Source organism: Pleurodeles waltl, chromosome 11, assembly GCF_031143425.1.
Source record: "Pleurodeles waltl isolate 20211129_DDA chromosome 11, aPleWal1.hap1.20221129, whole genome shotgun sequence".
Lineage (NCBI taxonomy): Eukaryota > Metazoa > Chordata > Amphibia > Caudata > Salamandridae > Pleurodeles > Pleurodeles waltl.
The window spans coordinates 374422736-374447973 of NC_090450.1; the positions used below are offsets into that span (position 1 = coordinate 374422736).

The window sequence follows — 25238 nt, forward strand, 5'->3', positions numbered from 1 at the left end:
AGACCTAGGGGAATCCAAGATGGGGTGACTTGTGTGGCTGGGACCAGGTTCTGTTACCCAGAATCCTTTGCAAACCTCAAAATTTGGCTAAAAAAACACATGTTCCTCACATTTCTGTGGCAGAAAGTTCTGGAATCTGAGAGGAGCCACAAATTTCCTTCCACCCAGCGTTCCCCCACGTCTCCCGATAAAAATGATACCTCACTTGTGTGGGTAGGCCTAGTGCCCGCGACAGGAAACGCCCCAAAGCGCAACGTGGAAGCAGCCAAATTTTTGAAGGAAAACAGAGGTGTTTTTTGCAAAGTGCCTACCTGTAGATTTTGGCCTGTAGCTCAGCCGCCACCTAGGGAAACCTACAAACCTGTGCATTTCTCAAAACTAGAGACCTAGGGGAATCCAAGATGGGGTGACTTGTGTGGCTGGGACCAGGTTCTGTTACCCAGAATCCTTTGCAAACCTCAAAATTTGGCTAAAAAAACACATGTTCCTCACATTTCTGTGGCAGAAAGTTCTGGAATCTGAGAGGAGCCACAAATTTCCTTCCACCCAGCGTTCCCCCACGTCTCCCGATAAAAATTATACCTCACTTGTGTGGGTAGGCCTAGCGCCCGCGACAGGAAACGGCCCAAAGCGCAACGTGGACACAGCAAAATTTTGGAAGGAAAACAGAGGTGTTTTTTGCAAAGTGCCTACCTGTAGATTTTGGCCTGTAGCTCAGCCGCCACCTAGGGAAACCTACCAAACCTGTGCATTTCTGAAAACTAGAGACCTAGGGGAATCCAAGATGGGGTGACTTGTGTGGCTGGGACCAGGTTCTGTTACCCAGAATCCTTTGCAAACCTCAAAATTTGGCTAAAAAAACACATGTTCCTCACATTTCTGTGGCAGAAAGTTCTGGAATCTGAGAGGAGCCACACATTTCCTTCCACCCAGCGTTCCCCCACGTCTCCCGATAAAAATGATACCTCACTTATGTGGGTAGGCCTAGCGCCCGCGACAGGAAACGCCCCAAAGCGCAACGTGGACACAGCCAAATTTTTGAAGGAAAACAGAGGTGTTTTTTGCAAAGTGCCTACCTGTAGATTTTGGCCTGTAGCTCAGCCGCCAGCTAGGGAAACCTACCAAACCTGTGCATTTCTGAAAACTAGAGACCTAGGGGAATCCAAGATGGGGTGACTTGTGTGGCTGGGACCAGGTTCTGTTACCCAGAATCCTTTGCAAACCTCAAAATTTGGTTTAAAAAACACATGTTCCTCACATTTCTGTGGCAGAAAGTTCTGGAATCTGAGAGGAGCCACAAATTTCCTTTCACCCAGCGTTCCTCCACGTCTCCCGATAAAAATGATACCTCACTTGTGTGGGTTGGCCTAGCGCCCACGACAGGAAACGCCCCAAAGCGCAACGTGGACACAGCCAAATTTTTAAAGGAAAACAGAGGTGTTTTTTGCAAAGTGCCTACCTGTAGATTTTGGCCTGTAGCTCAGCCGCCACCTAGGGAAACCTACCAAACCTGTGCATTTCTGAAAACTAGAGACCTAGGGGCATCCAAGATGGGGTGACTTGTGTGGCTGGGACCAGGTTCTGTTTCCCAGAATCCTTTGCAAACCTCAAAATTTGGCTAAAAAAACACATGTTCCTCACATTTCTGTGGCAGAAAGTTCTGGAATCTGAGAGGAGCCACACATTTCCTTCCACCCAGCGTTCCCCCACGTCTCCCGATAAAAATGATACCTCACTTGTGTGGGTAGGCCTAGCGCCCGCGACAGGAAACGCCCCAAAGCGCAACGTGGACACAGCCAAATTTTTGAAGGAAAACAGAGGTGTTTTTTGCAAAGTGCCTACCTGTAGATTTTGGCCTGTAGCTCAGCCACCACCTAGGGAAACCTACCAAACCTGTGCATTTCTGAAAACTAGAGACCTAGGGGAATCCAAGATGGGGTGACTTGTGTGGCTGGGACCAGGTTCTGTTACCCAGAATCCTTTGCAAACCTCAAAATTTGGCTAAAAAAACACATGTTCCTCACATTTCTGTGGCAGAAAGTTCTGGAATCTGAGAGGAGCCACACATTTCCTTCCACCCAGCGTTCCCCCACGTCTCCCGATAAAAATGATACCTCACTTGTGTGGGTAGGCCTAGCGCCCGCGACAGGAAACGCCCCAAAGCGCAACGTGGACACAGCCAAATTTTTTAAGGAAAACAGAGGTGTTTTTTGCAAAGTGCCTACCTGTAGATTTTGGCCTGTAGCTCAGCCACCACCTAGGGAAACCTACCAAACCTGTGCGTTTCTGAAAACTAGAGACCTAGGGGAATCCAAGATGGGGTGACTTGTGTGGCTGGGACCAGGTTCTGTTTCCCAGAATCCTTTGCAAACCTCAAAATTTGGCTAAAAAAACACATGTTCCTCACATTTCTGTGGCAGAAAGTTCTGGAATCCGAGAGGAGCCACAAATTTCCTTCCACCCAGCGTTCCCCCACGTCTCCCGATAAAAATGATACCTCACTTGTGTGGGTAGGCCTAGCGCCCGCGACAGGAAACGCCCCAAAGCGCAACGTGGACACAGCCAAATTTTTGAAGGAAAACAGAGGTGTTTTTTGCAAAGTGCCTACCTGTAGATTTTGGCCTGTAGCTCAGCCGCCACCTAGGGTAACCTACCAAACCTGTGCATTTCTGAAAACTAGCGACCTAGGGGAATCCAAGATGGGGTGACTTGTGTGGCTGGGACCAGGTTCTGTTACCCAGAATCCTTTGCAAACCTCAAAATTTGGCTAAAAAAACACATGTTCCTCACATTTCTGTGGCAGAAAGTTCTGGAATCTGAGAGGAGCCACACATTTCCTTCCACCCAGCGTTCCCCCACGTCTCCCGATAAAAATGATACCTCACTTGTGTGGGTAGGCCTAGCGCCCGCGACAGGAAACGCCCCAAAGCGCAACGTGGACACAGCCAAATTTTTGAAGGAAAACAGAGGTGTTTTTTGCAAAGTGCCTACCTGTAGATTTTGGCCTGTAGCTCAGCCGCCACCTAGGGAAACCTATCAAACCTGTGCATTTCTGAAAACTAGAGACCTAGGGGAATCCAAGATGGGGTGACTTGTGTGGCTGGGACCAGGTTCTGTTACCCAGAATCCTTTGCAAACCTCAAAATTTGGCTAAAAAAACACATGTTCCTCACATTTCTGTGGCAGAAAGTTCTGGAATCTGAGAGGAGCCACACATTTCCTTCCACCCAGCGTTCCCCCACGTCTCCCGATAAAAATGATACCTCACTTGTGTGGGTAGGCCTAGCGCCCGCGACAGGAAACGCCCCAAAGCGCAACGTGGACACAGCCAAATTTTTGAAGGAAAACAGAGGTGTTTTTTGCAAAGTGCCTACCTGTAGATTTTGGCCTGTAGCTCAGCCGCCACCTAGGTAAACCTACCAAACCTGTGCATTTCTGAAAACTAGAGACCTAGGGGAATCCAAGATGGGGTGACTTGTGTGGCTGGGACCAGGTTCTGTTACCCAGAATCCTTTGCAAACCTCAAAATTTGGCTAAAAAACACATGTTCCTCACATTTCTGTGGCAGAAAGTTCTGGAATCTGAGAGGAGCCACAAATTTCCTTCCACCCAGCGTTCCCCCACGTCTCCCGATAAAAATGATACCTCACTTGTGTGGGTAGGCCTAGCGCCCGCGACAGGAAACGCCCCAAAGCGCAACGTGGACACAGCCAAATTTTTGAAGGAAAACAGAGGTGTTGTTTGCAAAGTGCCTACCTGTAGATTTTGGCCTGTAGCTCAGCCACCACCTAGGGAAACCTACCAAACCTGTGCATTTCTGAAAACTAGAGACCTAGGGGAATCCAAGATGGGGTGACTTGTGTGGCTGGGACCAGGTTCTGTTTCCCAGAATCCTTTGCAAACCTCAAAATTTGGCTAAAAAAACACATGTTCCTCACATTTCTGTGGCAGAAAGTTCTGGAATCCGAGAGGAGCCACAAATTTCCTTCCACCCAGCGTTCCCCCACGTCTCCCGATAAAAATGATACCTCACTTGTGTGGGTAGGCCTAGCGCCCGCGACAGGAAACGCCCCAAAGCGCAACGTGGACACAGCCAAATTTTTGAAGGAAAACAGAGGTGTTTTTTGCAAAGTGCCTACCTGTAGATTTTGGCCTGTAGCTCAGCCGCCACCTAGGGTAACCTACCAAACCTGTGCATTTCTGAAAACTAGCGACCTAGGGGAATCCAAGATGGGGTGACTTGTGTGGCTGGGACCAGGTTCTGTTACCCAGAATCCTTTGCAAACCTCAAAATTTGGCTAAAAAAACACATGTTCCTCACATTTCTGTGGCAGAAAGTTCTGGAATCTGAGAGGAGCCACACATTTCCTTCCACCCAGCGTTCCCCCACGTCTCCCGATAAAAATGATACCTCACTTGTGTGGGTAGGCCTAGCGCCCGCGACAGGAAACGCCCCAAAGCGCAACGTGGACACAGCCAAATTTTTGAAGGAAAACAGAGGTGTTTTTTGCAAAGTGCCTACCTGTAGATTTTGGCCTGTAGCTCAGCCGCCACCTAGGGAAACCTATCAAACCTGTGCATTTCTGAAAACTAGAGACCTAGGGGAATCCAAGATGGGGTGACTTGTGTGGCTGGGACCAGGTTCTGTTACCCAGAATCCTTTGCAAACCTCAAAATTTGGCTAAAAAAACACATGTTCCTCACATTTCTGTGGCAGAAAGTTCTGGAATCTGAGAGGAGCCACACATTTCCTTCCACCCAGCGTTCCCCCACGTCTCCCGATAAAAATGATACCTCACTTGTGTGGGTAGGCCTAGCGCCCGCGACAGGAAACGCCCCAAAGCGCAACGTGGACACAGCCAAATTTTTGAAGGAAAACAGAGGTGTTTTTTGCAAAGTGCCTACCTGTAGATTTTGGCCTGTAGCTCAGCCGCCACCTAGGTAAACCTACCAAACCTGTGCATTTCTGAAAACTAGAGACCTAGGGGAATCCAAGATGGGGTGACTTGTGTGGCTGGGACCAGGTTCTGTTACCCAGAATCCTTTGCAAACCTCAAAATTTGGCTAAAAAACACATGTTCCTCACATTTCTGTGGCAGAAAGTTCTGGAATCTGAGAGGAGCCACAAATTTCCTTCCACCCAGCGTTCCCCCACGTCTCCCGATAAAAATGATACCTCACTTGTGTGGGTAGGCCTAGCGCCCGCGACAGGAAACGCCCCAAAGCGCAACGTGGACACAGCCAAATTTTTGAAGGAAAACAGAGGTGTTGTTTGCAAAGTGCCTACCTGTAGATTTTGGCCTGTAGCTCAGCCACCACCTAGGGAAACCTACCAAACCTGTGCATTTCTGAAAACTAGAGACCTAGGGGAATCCAAGATGGGGTGACTTGTGTGGCTGGGACCAGGTTCTGTTACCCAGAATCCTTTGCAAACCTAAAAATGTCGCTAAAAAAAACACATGTTCCTCACATTTCTGTGGCAGAAAGTTCTGGAATCTGAGAGGAGCCACAAATTTCCTTCCACCCAGCATTCCCCCACGTCTCCCGATAAAAATTATACCTCACTTGTGTGGGTAGGCCTAGCGCCCGCAACAGGAAACGGCCCAAAGCGCAACGTGGACACAGCCAAATTTTTGAAGGAAAACAGAGGTGTTTTTTGCAAAGTGCCTACCTGTAGATTTTGGCCTGTAGCTCAGCCGCCACCTAGGGAAACCTACCAAACCTGTGCATTTCTGAAAACTAGAGACCTAGGGGAATCCAAGATGGGGTGACTTGTGTGGCTGGGACCAGGTTCTGTTACCCATAATCCTTTGCAAACCTCAAAATTTGGCTAAAAAAACACATGTTCCTCACATTTCTGTGGCAGAAAGTTCTGGAATCTGAGAGGAGCCACACATTTCCTTCCACCCAGCGTTCCCCCACGTCTCCCGATAAAAATGATACCTCACTTGTGTGGGTAGGCCTAGCGCCCGCGACAGGAAATGCCCCAAAGCGCAACGTGGACACAGCCAAATTTTTGAAGGAAAACAGAGGTGTTTTTTGCAAAGTGCCTACCTGTAGATTTTGGCCTGTAGCTCAGCCACCACCTAGAGAAACCTACCAAACCTGTGCATTTCTGAAAACTAGAGACCTAGGGGAATCCAAGATGGGGTGACTTGTGTGGCTGGGACCAGGTTCTGTTTCCCAGAATCCTTTGCAAACCTCAAAATTTGGCTAAAAAAACACATGTTCCTCACATTTCTGTGGCAGAAAGTTCTGGAATCTGAGAGGAGCACAAATTTCCTTCCACCCAGCGTTCCCCCACGTCTCCCGATAAAAATGATACCTCACTTGTGTGGGTAGGCCTAGCGCCCGCGACAGGAAACGCCCCAAAGCGCAACGTGGACACAGCCACATTTTTGAAGGAAAACAGAGGTGTTTTTTGCAAAGTGCCTAACTGTAGATTTTGGCCTGTAGCTCAGCCGCCACCTAGGGAAACCTACCAAACCTGTTCATTTCTGAAAACTAGAGACCTAGGGGAATCCAAGATGGGGTGACTTGTGTGGCTGGGACCAGGTTCTGTTACCCAGAATCCTTTGCAAACCTCAAAATTTGGCTAAAAAAACACATGTTCCTCACATTTCTGTGGCAGAAAGTTCTGGAATCTGAGAGGAGCCACACATTTCCTTCCACCCAGCGTTCCCCCACGTCTCCCGATAAAAATGATACCTCACTTGTGTGGGTAGGCCTAGCGCCCGCGACAGGAAACGCCCCAAAGCGCAACGTGGACACAGCCAAATTTTTGAAGGAAAACAGAGGTGTTTTTTGCAAAGTGCCTACCTGTAGATTTTGGCCTGTAGCTCAGCCACCACCTAGGGAAACCTACCGAACCTGTGCATTTCTGAAAACTAGAGACCTAGGGGAATCCAAGATGGGGTGACTTGTGTGGCTGGGACCAGGTTCTGTTACCCAGAATCCTTTGCAAACCTCAAAATTTGGCTAAAAAAACACATGTTCCTCACATTTCTGTGGCAGAAAGTTCTGGAATCTGAGAGGAGCCACAAATTTCCTTCCACCCAGCGTTCCCCCACGTCTCCCGATAAAAATGATACCTCACTTGTGTGGGTAGGCCTAGCGCCCGCGACAGGAAACGCCCCAAAGCGCAACGTGGACACAGCCAAATTTTTGAAGGAAAACAGAGGTGTTGTTTGCAAAGTGCCTACCTGTAGATTTTGGCCTGTAGCTCAGCCACCACCTAGGGAAACCTACCAAACCTGTGCATTTCTGAAAACTAGAGACCTAGGGGAATCCAAGATGGGGTGACTTGTGTGGCTGGGACCAGGTTCTGTTACCTAGAATCCTTTGCAAACCTCAAAATTTGGCTAAAAAAACACATGTTCCTCACATTTCTGTGGCAGAAAGTTCTGGAATCTGAGAGGAGCCACAAATTTCCTTCCACCCAGCATTCCCCCACGTCTCCCGATAAAAATTATACCTCACTTGTGTGGGTAGGCCTAGCGCCCGCGACAGGAAACGGCCCAAAGCGCAACGTGGACACAGCCAAATTTTTGAAGGAAAACAGAGGTGTTTTTTGCAAAGTGCCTACCTGTAGATTTTGGCCTGTAGCTCAGCCGCCACCTAGGGAAACCTACCAAACCTGTGCATTTCTGAAAACTAGAGACCTAGGGGAATCCAAGATGGGGTGACTTGTGTGGCTGGGACCAGGTTCTGTTACCCATAATCCTTTGCAAACCTCAAAATTTGGCTAAAAAAACACATGTTCCTCACATTTCTGTGGCAGAAAGTTCTGGAATCTGAGAGGAGCCACACATTTCCTTCCACCCAGCGTTCCCCCACGTCTCCCGATAAAAATGATACCTCACTTGTGTGGGTAGGCCTAGCGCCCGCGACAGGAAATGCCCCAAAGCGCAACGTGGACACAGCCAAATTTTTGAAGGAAAACAGAGGTGTTTTTTGCAAAGTGCCTACCTGTAGATTTTGGCCTGTAGCTCAGCCACCACCTAGAGAAACCTACCAAACCTGTGCATTTCTGAAAACTAGAGACCTAGGGGAATCCAAGATGGGGTGACTTGTGTGGCTGGGACCAGGTTCTGTTTCCCAGAATCCTTTGCAAACCTCAAAATTTGGCTAAAAAAACACATGTTCCTCACATTTCTGTGGCAGAAAGTTCTGGAATCTGAGAGGAGCACAAATTTCCTTCCACCCAGCGTTCCCCCACGTCTCCCGATAAAAATGATACCTCACTTGTGTGGGTAGGCCTAGCGCCCGCGACAGGAAACGCCCCAAAGCGCAACGTGGACACAGCCACATTTTTGAAGGAAAACAGAGGTGTTTTTTGCAAAGTGCCTAACTGTAGATTTTGGCCTGTAGCTCAGCCGCCACCTAGGGAAACCTACCAAACCTGTTAATTTCTGAAAACTACAGACCTAGGGGAATCCAAGATGGGGTGACTTGTGTGGCTGGGACCAGGTTCTGTTACCCAGAATCCTTTGCAAACCTCAAAATTTGGCTAAAAAAACACATGTTCCTCACATTTCTGTGGCAGAAAGTTCTGGAATCTGAGAGGAGCCACACATTTCCTTCCACCCAGCGTTCCCCCACGTTTCCCGATAAAAATGATACCTCACTTGTGTGGGTAGGCCTAGCGCCCGCGACAGGAAACGCCCCAAAGCGCAACGTGGACACAGCCAAATTTTTGAAGGAAAACAGAGGTGTTTTTTGCAAAGTGCCTACCTGTAGATTTTGGCCTGTAGCTCAGCCACCACCTAGGGAAACCTACCGAACCTGTGCATTTCTGAAAACTAGAGACCTAGGGGAATCCAAGATGGGGTGACTTGTGTGGCTGGGACCAGGTTCTGTTACCCAGAATCCTTTGCAAACCTCAAAATTTGGCTAAAAAAACACATGTTCCTCACATTTCTGTGGCAGAAAGTTCTGGAATCTGAGAGGAGCCCCAAATTTCCTTCCACCCAGCGTTCCCCCACGTCTCCCGATAAAAATGATACCTCACTTGTGTGGGTAGGCCTAGCGCCCGCGACAGGAAACGCCCCAAAGCGCAACGTGGACACAGCCAAATTTTTGAAGGAAAACAGAGGTGTTGTTTGCAAAGTGGCTACCTGTAGATTTTGGCCTGTAGCTCAGCCACCACCTAGGGAAACCTACCAAACCTGTGCATTTCTGAAAACTAGAGACCTAGGGGAATCCAAGATGGGGTGACTTGTGTGGCTGGGACCAGGTTCTGTTACCCAGAATCCTTTGCAAACCTCAAAATTTGGCTAAAAAAAACACATGTTCCTCACATTTCTGTGGCAGAAAGTTCTGGAATCTGAGAGGAGCCACAAATTTCCTTCCACCCAGCATTCCCCCACGTCTCCCGATAAAAATTATACCTCACTTGTGTGGGTAGGCCTAGCGCCCGCGACAGGAAACGGCCCAAAGCGCAACGTGGACACAGCCAAATTTTTGAAGGAAAACAGAGGTGTTTTTTGCAAAGTGCCTACCTGTAGATTTTGGCCTGTAGCTCAGCCGCCACCTAGGGAAACCTACCAAACCTGTGCATTTCTGAAAACTAGAGACCTAGGGAAATCCAAGATGGGGTGACTTGTGTGGCTGGGACCAGGTTCTGTTACCCATAATCCTTTGCAAACCTCAAAATTTGGCTAAAAAAACACATGTTCCTCACATTTCTGTGGCAGAAAGTTCTGGAATCTGAGAGGAGCCACACATTTCCTTCCACCCAGTGTTCCCCCACGTCTCCCGATAAAAATGATACCTCACTTGTGTGGGTAGGCCTAGCGCCCGTGACAGGAAACGCCCCAAAGCGCAACATGGACACAGCCACATTTTTGAAGGAAAACAGAGGTGTTTTTTGCAAAGTGCCTAACTGTAGATTTTGGCCTGTAGCTCAGCCGCCACCTAGGGAAACCTACCAAACCTGTTCATTTCTGAAAACTAGAGACCTAGGGGAATCCAAGATGGGGTGACTTGTGTGGCTGGGACCAGGTTCTGTTACCCAGAATCCTTTGCAAACCTCAAAATTTGGCTAAAAAAACACATGTTCCTCACATTTCTGTGGCAGAAAGTTCTAAAATCTGTGAGGAGCCACACATTTCCTTCCACCCAGCGTTCCCCCACGGCTCCTGATAAAAATGATACCTCACTTGTGTGGGTAGGCCTAGCGCCCGCGACAGGGAACGCCCCAAAGCGCAACGTGGACACAGCCAAATTTTTGAAGGAAAACAGAGGTGTTTTTTGCAAAGTGCCTACCTGTAGATTTTGGCCTGTAGCTCAGCCACCACCTATGGAAACCTACCAAACCTGTGCATTTCTGAAAACTAGAGACCTAGGGGAATCCAAGATGGGGTGACTTGTGTGGCTGGGACCAGGTTCTGTTACCCAGAATCCTTTGCAAACCTCAAAATTTGGCTAAAAAAACACATGTTCCTCACATTTCTGTGGCAGAAAGTTCTGGAATCTGAGAGGAGCCACAAATTTCCTTCCACCCAGCGTTCCCCCACGTCTCCCGATAAAAATGATACCTCACTTGTGTGGGTAGGCCTAGCGCCCGCGACAGGAAACGGCCCAAAGCGCAATGTGGACACAGCCAAATTTTTGAAGGAAAACAGAGGTGTTTTTTGCAAAGTGCCTACCTGTAGATTTTGGCCTGTAGCTCAGCCGCCACCTAGGGAAACCTACCAAACCTGTGCATTTCTGAAAACTAGAGACCTAGGGGAATCCAAGATGGGGTGACTTGTGTGGCTGGGACCAGGTTCTGTTACCCAGAATCCTTTGCAAACCTCAAAATGTGGCTAAAAAAACAAATGTTCCTCACATTTCTGTGGCAGAAAGTTCTGGAATCTGAGAGGAGCCACACATTTCCTTCCACCCAGCGTTCCCCCACGTCTCCCGATAAAAATGATACCTCACTTGTGTGGGTAGGCCTAGCGCCCGCGACAGGAAACGCCCCAAAGCGCAACGTGGACACAGCCAAATTTTTGAAGGAAAACAGAGGTGTTTTTTGCAAAGTGCCTACCTGTAGATTTTGGCCTGTAGCTCAGCCACCACCTAGGGAAACCTACCAAACCTGTGCATTTCTGAAAACTAGAGACTTAGGGGAGTCCAAGATGGGGTGACTTGTGTGGCTGGGACCAGGTTCTGTTACCCAGAATCCTTTGCAAACCTCAAAATGTGGCTAAAAAAACACATGTTCCTCACATTTCTGTGGCAGAAAGTTCTGGAATCTGAGAGGAGCCACAAATTTCCTTCCACCCAGCGTTCCCCCACGTCTCCCGATAAAAATGATACCTCACTTGTGTGGGTAGGCCTAGCGCCCGCGACAGGAAACGGCCCAAAGCGCAACGTGGACAAAGCCAAATTTTTGAAGGAAAACAGAGGTGTTTTTTGCAAAGTGCCTATCTGTAGATTTTGGCCTGTAGCTCAGCCGCCACCTAGGGAAACCTACCAAACCTGTGCATTTCTGAAAACTAGAGACCTAGGGGAATCCAAGATGGGGTGACTTGTGTGGCTGGGACCAGGTTCTGTTACCCAGAATCCTTTGCAAACCTCAAAATTTGGCTAAAAAACACATGTTCCTCACATTTCTGTGGCAGAAAGTTCTGGAATCTGAGAGGAGCCACACATTTCCTTCCACCCAGCGTTCCCCCACGTCTCCCGATAAAAATGATACCTCACTTGTGTGGGTAGGCCTAGCGCCCGCGACAGGAAACGCCCCAAAGCGCAACGTGGACGCAGCCAAATTTTTGAAGGAAAACAGAGGTGTTTTTTGCAAAGTGCCTATCTGTAGATTTTGGCCTGTAGCTCAGCCGCCACCTAGGGAAACCTACCAAACCTGTGCATTTCTGAAAACTAGAGACCTAGGGGAATCCAAGATGGGGTGACTTGTGTGGCTGGGACCAGGTTCTGTTACCCAGAATCCTTTGCAAACCTCAAAATTTGGCTAAAAAACACATGTTCCTCACATTTCTGTGGCAGAAAGTTCTGGAATCTGAGAGGAGCCACAAATTTCCTTCCACCCAGCGTTCCCCCACGTCTCCCGATAAAAATGATACCTCACTTGTGTGGGTAGGCCTAGCGCCCGCGACAGGAAACGCCCCAAAGCGCAACGTGGACACAGCCAAATTTTTTAAGGAAAACAGAGGTGTTTTTTGCAAAGTGCCTACCTGTAGATTTTGGCCTGTAGCTCAGCCGCCACCTAGGGAAACCTACCAAACCTGTGCATTTCTGTAAACTAGAGACCTAGGGGAATCCAAGATGGGGTGACTTGTGTGGCTGGGACCAGGTTCTGTTACCCAGAATCCTTTGCAAACCTCAAAATTTGGCTAAAAAACACATGTTCCTCACATTTCTGTGGCAGAAAGTTCTGGAATCTGAGAGGAGCCACAAATTTCCTTCCACCCAGCGTTCCCCCACGTCTCCCGATAAAAATGATACCTCACTTGTGTGGGTAGGCCTCGCGCCCGCGACAGGAAACGCCCCAAAGCGCAACGTGGACACAGCCAAATTTTTGAAGGAAAACAGAGGTGTTTTTTGCAAAGTGCCTACCTGTAGATTTTGGCCTGTAGCTCAGCCGCCACCTAGGGAAACCTACCAAATCTGTTCATTTCTGAAAACTAGAGACCTAGGGGAATCCAAGATGGGGTGACTTGTGTGGCTGGGACCAGGTTCTGTTACCCAGAATCCTTTGGAAACCTCAAAATTTGGCTAAAAAAACACATGTTCCTCACATTTCTGTGGCAGAAAGTTCTGGAATCTGAGAGGAGCCACACATTTCCTTCCACCCAGCGTTCCCCCACATCTCCCGATAAAAATGATACCTCACTTGTGTGGGTAGGCCTAGCGCCCGCGACAGGAAACGCCCCAAAGCGCAACGTGGACACAGCCAAATTTTTGAAGGAAAACAGAGGTGTTTTTTGCAAAGTGCCTACCTGTAGATTTTGGCCTGTAGCTCAGCCACCACCTAGGGAAACCTACCAAACCTGTGCATTTCTGTAAACTAGAGACCTAGGGGAATCCAAGATGGAGTGACTTGTGTGGCTGGGACCAGGTTCTGTTACCCAGAATCCTTTGCAAACCTCAAAATTTGGCTAAAAAAACACATGTTCCTCACATTTCTGTGGCAGAAAGTTCTGGAATCTGAGAGGAGCCACACATTTCCTTCCACCCAGCGTTCCCCCACGTCTCCCGATAAAAATGATACCTCACTTGTGTGGGTAGGCCTAGCGCCCGCGACAGGAAACGCCCCAAAGCGCAACGTGGACACAGCCAAATTTTTGAAGGAAAACAGAGGTGTTTTTTGCAAAGTGCCTACCTGTAGATTTTGGCCTGTAGCTCAGCCACCACCTAGGGAAACCTACCAAACCTGTGCATTTCTGAAAACTAGAGACTTAGGGGAGTCCAAGATGGGGTGACTTGTGTGGCTGGGACCAGGTTCTGTTACCCAGAATCCTTTGCAAACCTCAAAATTTGGCTAAAAAAACACATGTTCCTCACATTTCTGTGGCAGAAAGTTCTGGAATCTGAGAGGAGCCACAAATTTCCTTCCACCCAGCGTTCCCCCACGTCTCCCGATAAAAATGATACCTCACTTGTGTGGGTAGGCCTAGCGCCCGCGACAGGAAACGGCCCAAAGCGCAACGTGGACAAAGCCAAATTTTTGAAGGAAAACAGAGGTGTTTTTTGCAAAGTGCCTATCTGTAGATTTTGGCCTGTAGCTCAGCCGCCACCTAGGGAAACCTACCAAACCTGTGCATTTCTGAAAACTAGAGACCTAGGGGAATCCAAGATGGGGTGACTTGTGTGGCTGGGACCAGGTTCTGTTACCCAGAATCCTTTGCAAACCTCAAAATTTGGCTAAAAAACACATGTTCCTCACATTTCTGTGGCAGAAAGTTCTGGAATCTGAGAGGAGCCACACATTTCCTTCCACCCAGCGTTCCCCCACGTCTCCCGATAAAAATGATACCTCACTTGTGTGGGTAGGCCTAGCACCCGCGACAGGAAACGCCCCAAAGCGCAACGTGGACGCAGCCAAATTTTTGAAGGAAAACACAGGTGTTTTTTGCAAAGTGCCTACCTGTAGATTTTGGCCTGTAGCTCAGCCACCACCTAGGGAAACCTACCAAACCTGTGCATTTCTGAAAACTAGAGACCTAGAGGAATCCAAGATGGGGTGACTTGTGTGGCTGGGACCAGGTTCTGTTACCCAGAATCCTTTGCAAACCTCAAAATTTGGCTAAAAAAACACATGTTCCTCACATTTCTGTGGCAGAAAGTTCTGGAATCTGAGAGGAGCCACAAATTTCCTTCCACCCAGCGTTCCCCCACGTCTCCCGATAAAAATGATACCTCACTTGTGTGGGTAGGCCTAGCGCCCGCGACAGGAAACGCCCCAAAGCGCAACGTGGACACAGCCAAATTTTTTAAGGAAAACAGAGGTGTTTTTTGCAAAGTGCCTACCTGTAGATTTTGGCCTGTAGCTCAGCCGCCACCTAGGGAAACCTACCAAACCTGTTCATTTCTGAAAACTAGAGACCTAGGGGAATCCAAGATGGGGTGACTTGTGTGGCTGGGACCAGGTTCTGTTACCCAGAATCCTTTGCAAACCTCAAAATTTGGCTAAAAAAACACATGTTCCTCACATTTCTGTGGCAGAAAGTTCTGGAATCTGAGAGGAGCCACACATTTCCTTCCACCCAGCGTTCCCCCACGTCTCCCGATAAAAATGATACCTCACTTGTGTGGGTAGGCCTAGCGCCCGTGACAGGAAACGCCCCAAAGCGCAACGTGGACACAGCCAAATTTGTGAAGGAAAACAGAGGTGTTTTTTGCAAAGTGCCTACCTGTAGATTTTGGCCTGTAGCTCAGCCACCACCTAGGGAAACCTACCAAACCTGTGCATTTCTGTAAACTAGAGACCTAGGGGAATCCAAGATGGGGTGACTTGTGTGGCTGGGACCAGGTTCTGTTACCCAGAATCCTTTGCAAACCTCAAAATTTGGCTAAAAAACACATGTTCCTCACATTTCTGTGGCAGAAAGTTCTGGAATCTGAGAGGAGCCACAAATTTCCTTCCACCCAGCGTTCCCCCACGTCTCCCGATAAAAATGATACCTCACTTGTGTGGGTAGGCCTCGCGCCCGCGACAGGAAACGCCCCAAAGCGCAACGTGGACACAGCCAAATTTTTGAAGGAAAACAGAGGTGTTTTTTGCAAAGTGCCTACCTGTAGATTTTGGCCTGTAGCTCAGCCGCCACCTAGGGAAACCTACCAAATCTGTTCATTTCTGAAAACTAGAGACCTAGGGAATCCAAGATGGGGTGACTTGTGTGGCTGGGACCAGGTTCTGTTACCCAGAATCCTTTGGAAACCTCAAAATTTGGCTAAAAAAACACATGTTCCTCACATTTCTGTGGCAGAAAGTTCTGGAATCTGAGAGGAGCCACACATTTCCTTCCACCCAGCGTTCCCCCACATCTCCCGATAAAAATGATACCTCACTTGTGTGGGTAGGCCTAGCGCCCGTGACAGGAAACGCCCCAAAGCGCAACGTGGACACAGCCAAATTTTTGAAGGAAAACAGAGGTGTTTTTTGCAAAGTGCCTACCTGTAGATTTTGGCCTGTAGCTCAGCCACCACCTAGGGAAACCTACCAAACCTGTGCATTTCTGTAAACTAGAGACCTAGGGGAATCCAAGATGGGGTGACTTGTGTGGCTGGGACCAGGTTCTGTTACCCAGAATCCTTTGCAAACCTCAAAATTTGGCTAAAAAAACACATGTTCCTCACATTTCTGTGGCAGAAAGTTCTGGAATCTGAGAGGAGCCACAAATTTCCTTCCACCCAGCGTTCCCCCACGTCTCCCGATAAAAATGATACCTCACTTGTGTGGGTAGGCCTAGCGCCCGCGACAGGAAACGGCCCAAAGCGCAACGTGGACACAGCCAAATTTTTGAAGGAAAACAGAGGTGTTTTTTGCAAAGTGCCTACCTGTAGATTTTGGCCTGTAGCTCAGCCGCCACCTAGGGAAACCTACCAAACCTGTGCATTTCTGAAAACTAGAGACCTAGGGGAATCCAAGATGGGGTGACTTGTGTGGCTGGGACCAGGTTCTGTTACCCAGAATCCTTTGCAAACCTCAAAATTTGGCTAAAAAACACATGTTCCTCACATTTCTGTGGCAGAAAGTTCTGGAATCTGAGAGAAGCCACAAATTTCCTTCCACCCAGCGTTCCCCCATGTCTCCCGATAAAAATGATACCTCACTTGTGTGGGTAGGCCTAGCGCCCGCGACAGGAAACGCCCCAAAGCGCAACGTGGACACAGCCAAATTTTTGAAGGAAAACAGAGGTGTTTTTTGCAAAGTGCCTACCTGTAGATTTTGGCCTGTAGCTCAGCCGCCACCTAAGGAAACCTACCAAACCTGTGCATTTCTGAAAACTAGAGACCTAGGGGAATCCAAGATGGGGTGACTTGTGTGGCTGGGACCAGGTTCTGTTACCCAGAATCCTTTGCAAACCTCAAAATTTGGCTAAAAAAACACATGTTCCTCACATTTCTGTGGCAGAAAGTTCTGGAATCTGAGAGGAGCCACAAATTTCCTTCCACCCAGCGTTCCCCCACGTCTCCCGATAAAAATGATACCTCACTTGTGTGGGTAGGCCTAGCGCCCGCGACAGGAAACGCCCCAAAGCGCAACGTGGACACAGCCACATTTTTTAAGGAAAACAGAGGTGTTTTTTGCAAAGTGCCTACCTGTAGATTTTGGCCTGTAGCTCAGCCGCCACCTAGGGAAACCTACCAAACCTGTGCATTTCTGAAAACTAGAGACCTAGGGGAATCCAAGATGGGGTGACTTGTGTGGCTGGGACCAGGTTCTGTTACCCAGAATCCTTTGCAAACCTCAAAATGTGGCTAAAAAAACACATGTTCCTCACATTTCCGTGGCAGAAAGTGCTGGAATCTGAGAGGAGCCACAAATTTCCTTCCACCCAGCGTTCCTCCACGTCTCCCGATAAAAATGATACCTCACTTGTGTGGGTAGGCCTAGCGCCCGCGACAGGAAACGCCCCAAAGCGCAACGTGGACACAGCCAAATTTTTGAAGGAAAACAGAGGTGTTTTTTGCAAAGTGCCTACCTGTAGATTTTGGCCTGTAGCTCAGCCGCCACCTAGGGAAACCTACCAAACCTGTGCATTTCTGAAAACTAGAGACCTAGGGGAATCCAAGATGGGGTGACTTGTGTGGCTGGGACCAGGTTCTGTTACCCAGAATCCTTTGCAAACCTCAAAATTTGGCTAAAAAAACACATGTTCCTCACATTTCTGTGGCAGAAAGTTCTGGAATCTGAGAGGAGCCACAAATTTCCTTCCACCCAGCGTTCCCCCACGTCTCCCGATAAAAGTGATACCTCACTTGTGTGGGTAGGCCTAGCGCCCGCGACAGGAAACGCCCCAAAGCGCAACGTGGCCGCAGCCAAATTTTTGAAGGAAAACAGAGGTGTTTTTTGCAAAGTGCCTACCTGTAGATTTTGGCCTGTAGCTCAGCCGCCACCTAGGGAAACCTACCAAACCTGTGCATTTCTGAAAACTAGAGACCTAGGGGAATCCAAGATGGGGTGACTTGTGTGGCTGGGACCAGGTTCTGTTACCCAGAATCCTTTGCAAACCTCAAAATTTGGCTAAAAAAACACATGTTCCTCACATTTCTGTGGCAGAAAGTTCTGGAATCTGAGAGGAGCCACAAATTTCCTTCCACCCAGCGTTCCCCCACGTCTCCCGATAAAAATGATACCTCACTTGTGTGGGTAGGCCTAGCGCCCGCGACAGGAAACGCCCCAAAGCGCAACGTGGACACAGCCACATTTTTGAAGGAAAACAGAGGTGTTTTTTGCAAAGTGCCTACCTGTAGATTTTGGCCTGTAGCTCAGCCACCACCTAGGGAAACCTACCAAACCTGTGCATTTCTGTAAATTAGAGACCTAGAGGAATCCAAGATGGGGTGACTTGTGTGGCTGGGAACAGGTTCTGTTACCCAGAATCCTTTGCAAACCTCAAAATTTGGCTAAAAAAACACATGTTCCTCACATTTCTGTGGCAGAAAGTTCTGGAATCTGAGAGGAGCCACAAATTTCCTTCCACCCAGCGTTCCCCCACGTCTCCCGATAAAAATGATACCTCACTTGTGTGGGTAGGCCTAGCGCCCGTGACAGGAAACGGCCCAAAGCGCAACGTGGACACAGCCAAATTTTTGAAGGAAAACAGAGGTGTTTTTTGCAAAGTGCCTACCTGTAGATTTTGGCCTGTAGCTCAGCCGCCACCTAGGGAAACCTACCAAACCTGTGCATTTCTGAAAACTAGAGACCTAGGGGAATCCAAGATGGGGTGACTTGTGTGGCTGGGACCAGGTTCTGTTACCCAGAATCCTTTGCAAACCTCAAAATGTGGCTAAAAAAACACATGTTCCTCACATTTCCGTGGCAGAAAGTGCTGTAATCTGAGAGGAGCCACAAATTTCCTTCCACCCAGCGTTCCTCCACGTCTCCCGATAAAAATGATACCTCACTTGTGTGGGTAGGCCTAGCGCCCGCGACAGGAAACGCCCCAAAGCGCAACGTGGACACAGCCAAATTTTTGAAGGAAAACAGAGGTGTTTTTTGCAAAGTGCCTACCTGTAGATTTTGGCCTGTAGCTCAGCCGCCACCTAGGGAAACCTACCAAACCTGTGCATTTCTGAAAACTAGAGACCTAGGGGAATCCAAGATGGGGTGACTTGTGTGGCTGGGACCAGGTTCTGTTACCCAGAATCCTTTGCAAACCTCAAAATTTGGCTAAAAAAACACATGTTCCTCACAATTCTGTGGCAGAAAGTTCTGGAATCTGAGAGGAGCCACAAATTTCCTTCCACCCAGCGTTCCCCCACGTCTCCTGATAAAAATGATACCTCACTTGTGTGGGTAGGCCTAGCGCCCGCGACAGGAAACGCCCCAAAGCGCAACGTGGACGCAGCCAAATTTTTGAAGGAAAACAGAGGTGTTTTTTGCAAAGTGCCTACCTGTAGATTTTGGCCTGTAGCTCAGCTGCCACATAGGGAAACCTACCAAATCTGTTCATTTCTGAAAACTAGAGACCTAGGGGAATCCAAGATTTGGTGACTTGTGTGGCTGGGACCAGGTTCTGTTACCCAGAATCCTTTGGAAACCTCAAAATTTGGCTAAAAAAACACATGTTCCTCACATTTCTGTGGCAGAAAGTTCTGGAATCTGAGAGGAGCCACACATTTCCTTCCACCCAGCGTTCCCCCACATCTCCCGATAAAAATGATACCTCACTTGTGTGGGTAGGCCTAGCGCCCGCGACAGGAAACGCCCCAAAGCGCAACGTGGACACAGCCAAATTTTTGAAGGAAAACAGAGGTGTTTTTTGCAAAGTGCCTACCTGTAGATTTTGGCCTGTAGCTCAGCCACCACCTAGGGAAACCTACCAAACCTGTGCATTTCTGTAAACTAGAGACCTAGGGGAATCCAAGATGGGGTGACTTGTGTGGCTGGGACCAGGTTCTGTTACCCAGAATCCTTTGCAAACCTCAAAATTTGGCTAAAAAAACACATGTTCCTCACATTTCTGTGGCAGAAAGTTCTAGAATCTGAGAGGAGCCACACATTTCCTTCCACCCAGCGTTCCCCCACGTCTCCCGATAAAAATGATACCTCACTTGTGTGGGTAGGCCTAGCGCCCGCGACAGGAAACGCCCCAAAGCGCAACGTGGACACAGCCAAATTTTTGAAGGAAAACAGAGGTGTTTTTTGCAAAGTGCCTACCTGTAGATTTTGGCCTGTAGCTCAGCCGCCACCTAGGGAAACCTACCAAACCTGTGCATTTCTGAAAACTAGAGACCTAGGGGAATCCAAGATGGGGTGACTTGTGTGGCTGGGACCAGGTTCTGTTACCCAGAATCCTTTGCAAACCTCAAAATGTGGCTAAAAAAACACATGTTCCTCACATTTCCGTGGCAGAAAGTGCTGGAATCTGAGAGGAGCCACAAATTTCCTTCCACCCAGCGTTCCTCCACGTCTCCCGATAAAAATGATACCTCACTTGTGTGGGTAGGCCTAGCGCCCGCGACAGGAAACGCCCCAAAGCGCAACGTGGACACAGCCAAATTTTTGAAGGAAAACAGAGGTGTTTTTTGCAAAGTGCCTACCTGTAGATTTTGGCCTGTAGCTCAGCCGCCACCTAGGGAAACCTACCAAACCTGTGCATTTCTGAAAACTAGAGACCTAGGGGAATCCAAGATGGGGTGACTTGTGTGGCTGGGACCAGGTTCTGTTACCCAGAATCCTTTGCAAACCTCAAAATTTGGCTAAAAAAACACATGTTCCTCACATTTCTGTGGCAGAAAGTTCTGGAATCTGAGGAGCCACAAATTTCCTTCCACCCAGCGTTCCCCCACGTCTCCCGATAAAAATGATACCTCACTTGTGTGGGTAGGCCTAGCGCCCGCGACAGGAAACGCCCCAAAGCGCAACGTGGCCGCAGCCAAATTTTTGAAGGAAAACAGAGGTGTTTTTTGCAAAGTGCCTACCTGTAGATTTTGGCCTGTAGCTCAGCCGCCACCTAGGGAAACCTACCAAACCTGTGCATTTCTGAAAACTAGAGACCTAGGGGAATCCAAGATGGGGTGACTTGTGTGGCTGGGACCAGGTTCTGTTACCCAGAATCCTTTGCAAACCTCAAAATTTGGCTAAAAAAACACATGTTCCTCACATTTCTGTGGCAGAAAGTTCTGGAATCTGAGAGGAGCCACAAATTTCCTTCCACCCAGCGTTCCCCCACGTCTCCCGATAAAAATGATACCTCACTTGTGTGGGTAGGCCTAGCGCCCGCGACAGGAAACGCCCCAAAGCGCAACGTGGACACAGCCAAATTTTTGAAGGAAAACAGAGGTGTTTTTTGCAAAGTGCCTACCTGTAGATTTTGGCCTGTAGCTCAGCCACCACCTAGGGAAACCTACCAAACCTGTGCATTTCTGTAAATTAGAGACCTAGGGGAATCCAAGATGGGGTGACTTGTGTGGCTGGGAACAGGTTCTGTTACCCAGAATCCTTTGCAAACCTCAAAATTTGGCTAAAAAAACACATGTTCCTCACATTTCTGTGGCAGAAAGTTCTGGAATCTGAGAGGAGCCACAAATTTCCTTCCACCCAGCGTTCCCCCACGTCTCCCGATAAAAATGATACCTCACTTGTGTGGGTAGGCCTAGCGCCCGCGACAGGAAACGGCCCAAAGCGCAACGTGGACACAGCCAAATTTTTGAAGGAAAACAGAGGTGTTTTTTGCAAAGTGCCTACCTGTAGATTTTGGCCTGTAGCTCAGCCGCCACCTAGGGAAACCTACCAAACCTGTGCATTTCTGAAAACTAGAGACGTAGGGGAATCCAAGATGGGGTGACTTGTGTGGCTGGGACCAGGTTCTGTTACCCAGAATCCTTTGCAAACCTCAAAATGTGGCTAAAAAAACACATGTTCCTCACATTTCCGTGGCAGAAAGTGCTGGAATCTGAGAGGAGCCACAAATTTCCTTCCACCCAGCGTTCCTCCACGTCTCCCGATAAAAATGATACCTCACTTGTGTGGGTAGGCCTAGCGCCCGCGACAGGAAACGCCCCAAAGCGCAACGTGGACACAGCCAAATTTTTGAAGGAAAACAGAGGTGTTTTTTGCAAAGTGCCTACCTGTAGATTTTGGCCTGTAGCTCAGCCGCCACCTAGGGAAACCTACCAAACCTGTGCATTTCTGAAAACTAGAGACCTAGGGGAATCCAAGATGGGGTGACTTGTGTGGCTGGGACCAGGTTCTGTTACCCAGAATCCTTTGCAAACCTCAAAATTTGGCTAAAAAAACACATGTTCCTCACAATTCTGTGGCAGAAAGTTCTGGAATCTGAGAGGAGCCACAAATTTCCTTCCACCCAGCGTTCCCCCACGTCTCCTGATAAAAATGATACCTCACTTGTGTGGGTAGGCCTAGCGCCCGCGACAGGAAACGCCCCAAAGCGCAACGTGGACGCAGCCAAATTTTTGAAGGAAAACAGAGGTGTTTTTTGCAAAGTGCCTACCTGTAGATTTTGGCCTGTAGCTCAGCCGCCACATAGGGAAACCTACCAAATCTGTTCATTTCTGAAAACTAGAGACCTAGGGGAATCCAAGATTTGGTGACTTGTGTGGCTGGGACCAGGTTCTGTTACCCAGAATCCTTTGGAAACCTCAAAATTTGGCTAAAAAAACACATGTTCCTCACATTTCTGTGGCAGAAAGTTCTGGAATCTGAGAGGAGCCACACATTTCCTTCCACCCAGCGTTCCCCCACATCTCCCGATAAAAATGATACCTCACTTGTGTGGGTAGGCCTAGCGCCCGCGACAGGAAACGCCGCAAAGCGCAACGTGGACACAGCCAAATTTTTGAAGGAAAACAGAGGTGTTTTTTGCAAAGTGCCTACCTGTAGATTTTGGCCTGTAGCTCAGCCACCACCTAGGGAAACCTACCAAACCTGTGCATTTCTGTAAACTAGAGACCTAGGGGAATCCAAGATGGGGTGACTTGTGTGGCTGGGACCAGGTTCTGTTACCCAGAATCCTTTGCAAACCTCAAAATTTGGCTAACAAAACACATGTTCCTCACATTTCTGTGGCAGAAAGTTCTGGAATCTGAGAGGAGCCACACATTTCCTTCCACCCAGCGTTCCCCCACGTCTCCCGATAAAAATGATACCTCACTTGTGTGGGTAGGCCTAGCGCCCGCGACAGGAAACGCCCCAAAGCGCAACGTGGACACAGCCAAATTTTTGAAGGAAAACAGAGGTGTTTTTTGCAAAGTGCCTACCTGTAGATTTTGGCCTGTAGCTCAGCCACCACCTAGGGAAACCTACCAAACCTGTGCATTTCTGAAAACTAGAGACTTAGGGGAGTCCAAGATGGGGTGACTTGTGTGGCTGGGACCAGGTTCTGTTACCCAGAATCCTTTGCAAACCTCAAAATTTGGCTAAAAAAACACATGTTCCTCACATTTCTGTGGCAGAAAGTTCTGGAATCTGAGAGGAGCCACAAATTTCCTTCCACCCAGCGTTCCCCCACGTCTCCCGATAAAAATGATACCTCACTTGTGTGGGTAGGCCTAGCGCCCGCGACAGGAAACGGCCCAAAGCGCAACGTGGACAAAGCCAAATTTTTGAAGGAAAACAGAGGTGTTTTTTGCAAAGTGCCTATCTGTAGATTTTGGCCTGTAGCTCAGCCGCCACCTAGGGAAACCTACCAAACCTGTGCATTTCTGAAAACTAGAGACCTAGGGGAATCCAAGATGGGGTGACTTGTGTGGCTGGGACCAGGTTCTGTTACCCAGAATCCTTTGCAAACCTCAAAATTTGGCTAAAAAACACATGTTCCTCACATTTCTGTGGCAGAAAGTTCTGGAATCTGAGAGGAGCCACACATTTCCTTCCACCCAGCGTTCCCCCACGTCTCCCGATAAAAATGATACCTCACTTGTGTGGGTAGGCCTAGCACCCGCGACAGGAAACGCCCCAAAGCGCAACGTGGACGCAGCCAAATTTTTGAAGGAAAACAGAGGTGTTTTTTGCAAAGTGCCTACCTGTAGATTTTGGCCTGTAGCTCAGCCACCACCTAGGGAAACCTACCAAACCTGTGCATTTCTGAAAACTAGAGACCTAGGGGAATCCAAGATGGGGTGACTTGTGTGGCTGGGACCAGGTTCTGTTACCCAGAATCCTTTGCAAACCTCAAAATTTGGCTAAAAAAACACATGTTCCTCACATTTCTGTGGCAGAAAGTTCTGGAATCTGAGAGGAGCCACAAATTTCCTTCCACCCAGCGTTCCCCCACGTCTCCCGATAAAAATGATACCTCACTTGTGTGGGTAGGCCTAGCGCCCGCGACAGGAAACGCCCCAAAGCGCAACGTGGACACAGCCAAATTTTTGAAGGAAAACAGAGGTGTTTTTTGCAAAGTGCCTACCTGTAGATTTTGGCCTGTAGCTCAGCCACCACCTAGGGAAACCTACCAAACCTGTGCATTTCTGTAAACTAGAGACCTAGGGGAATCCAAGATGGGGTGACTTGTGTGGCTGGGACCAGGTTCTGTTACCCAGAATCCTTTGCAAACCTCAAAATTTGGCTAAAAAAACACATGTTCCTCACATTTCTGTGGCAGAAAGTTCTGGAATCTGAGAGGAGCCACACATTTCCTTCCACCCAGCGTTCCCCCACGTCTCCCGATAAAAATGATACCTCACTTGTGTGGGTAGGCCTAGCGCCCGTGACAGGAAACGCCCCAAAGCGCAACGTGGACACAGCCAAATTTTTGAAGGAAAACAGAGGTGTTTTTTGCAAAGTGCCTACCTGTAGATTTTGGCCTGTAGCTCAGCCGCCACCTAGGGAAACCTACCAAACCTGTGCATTTCTGAAAACTAGAGACCTAGGGGAATCCAAGATGGGGTGACTTGTGTGGCTGGGACCAGGTTCTGTTACCCAGAATCCTTTGCAAACCTCAAAATGTGGCTAAAAAAACACATGTTCCTCACATTTCCGTGGCAGAAAGTGCTGGAATCTGAGAGGAGCCACAAATTTCCTTCCACCCAGCGTTCCTCCACGTCTCCCGATAAAAATGATACCTCACTTGTGTGGGTAGGCCTAGCGCCCGCGACAGGAAACGCCCCAAAGCGCAACGTGGACACAGCCAAATTTTTGAAGGAAAACAGAGGTGTTTTTTGCAAAGTGCCTACCTGTAGATTTTGGCCTGTAGCTCAGCCGCCACCTAGGGAAACCTACCAAACCTGTGCATTTCTGAAAACTAGAGACCTAGGGGAATCCAAGATGGGGTGACTTGTGTGGCTGGGACCAGGTTCTGTTACCCAGAATCCTTTGCAAACCTCAAAATTTGGCTAAAAAAACACATGTTCCTCACATTTCTGTGGCAGAAAGTTCTGGAATCTGAGAGGAGCCACAAATTTCCTTCCACCCAGCGTTCCCCCACGTCTCCCGATAAAAATGATACCTCACTTGTGTGGGTAGGCCTAGCGCCCGCGACAGGAAACGCCCCAAAGCGCAACGTGGCCGCAGCCAAATTTTTGAAGGAAAACAGAGGTGTTTTTTGCAAAGTGCCTACCTGTAGATTTTGGCCTGTAGCTCAGCCGCCACCTAGGGAAACCTA

General features: G+C 48.7%; 1 protein-coding gene across 1 annotated transcript in view; it reads left to right on the plus strand.

The window, feature by feature from the left end:
- Positions 1-25238, plus strand: part of LOC138266622 (histone deacetylase complex subunit SAP130-like) — a 741943-nt gene that overhangs the window by 161085 nt on the left and 555620 nt on the right. The window lies entirely within an intron of this gene.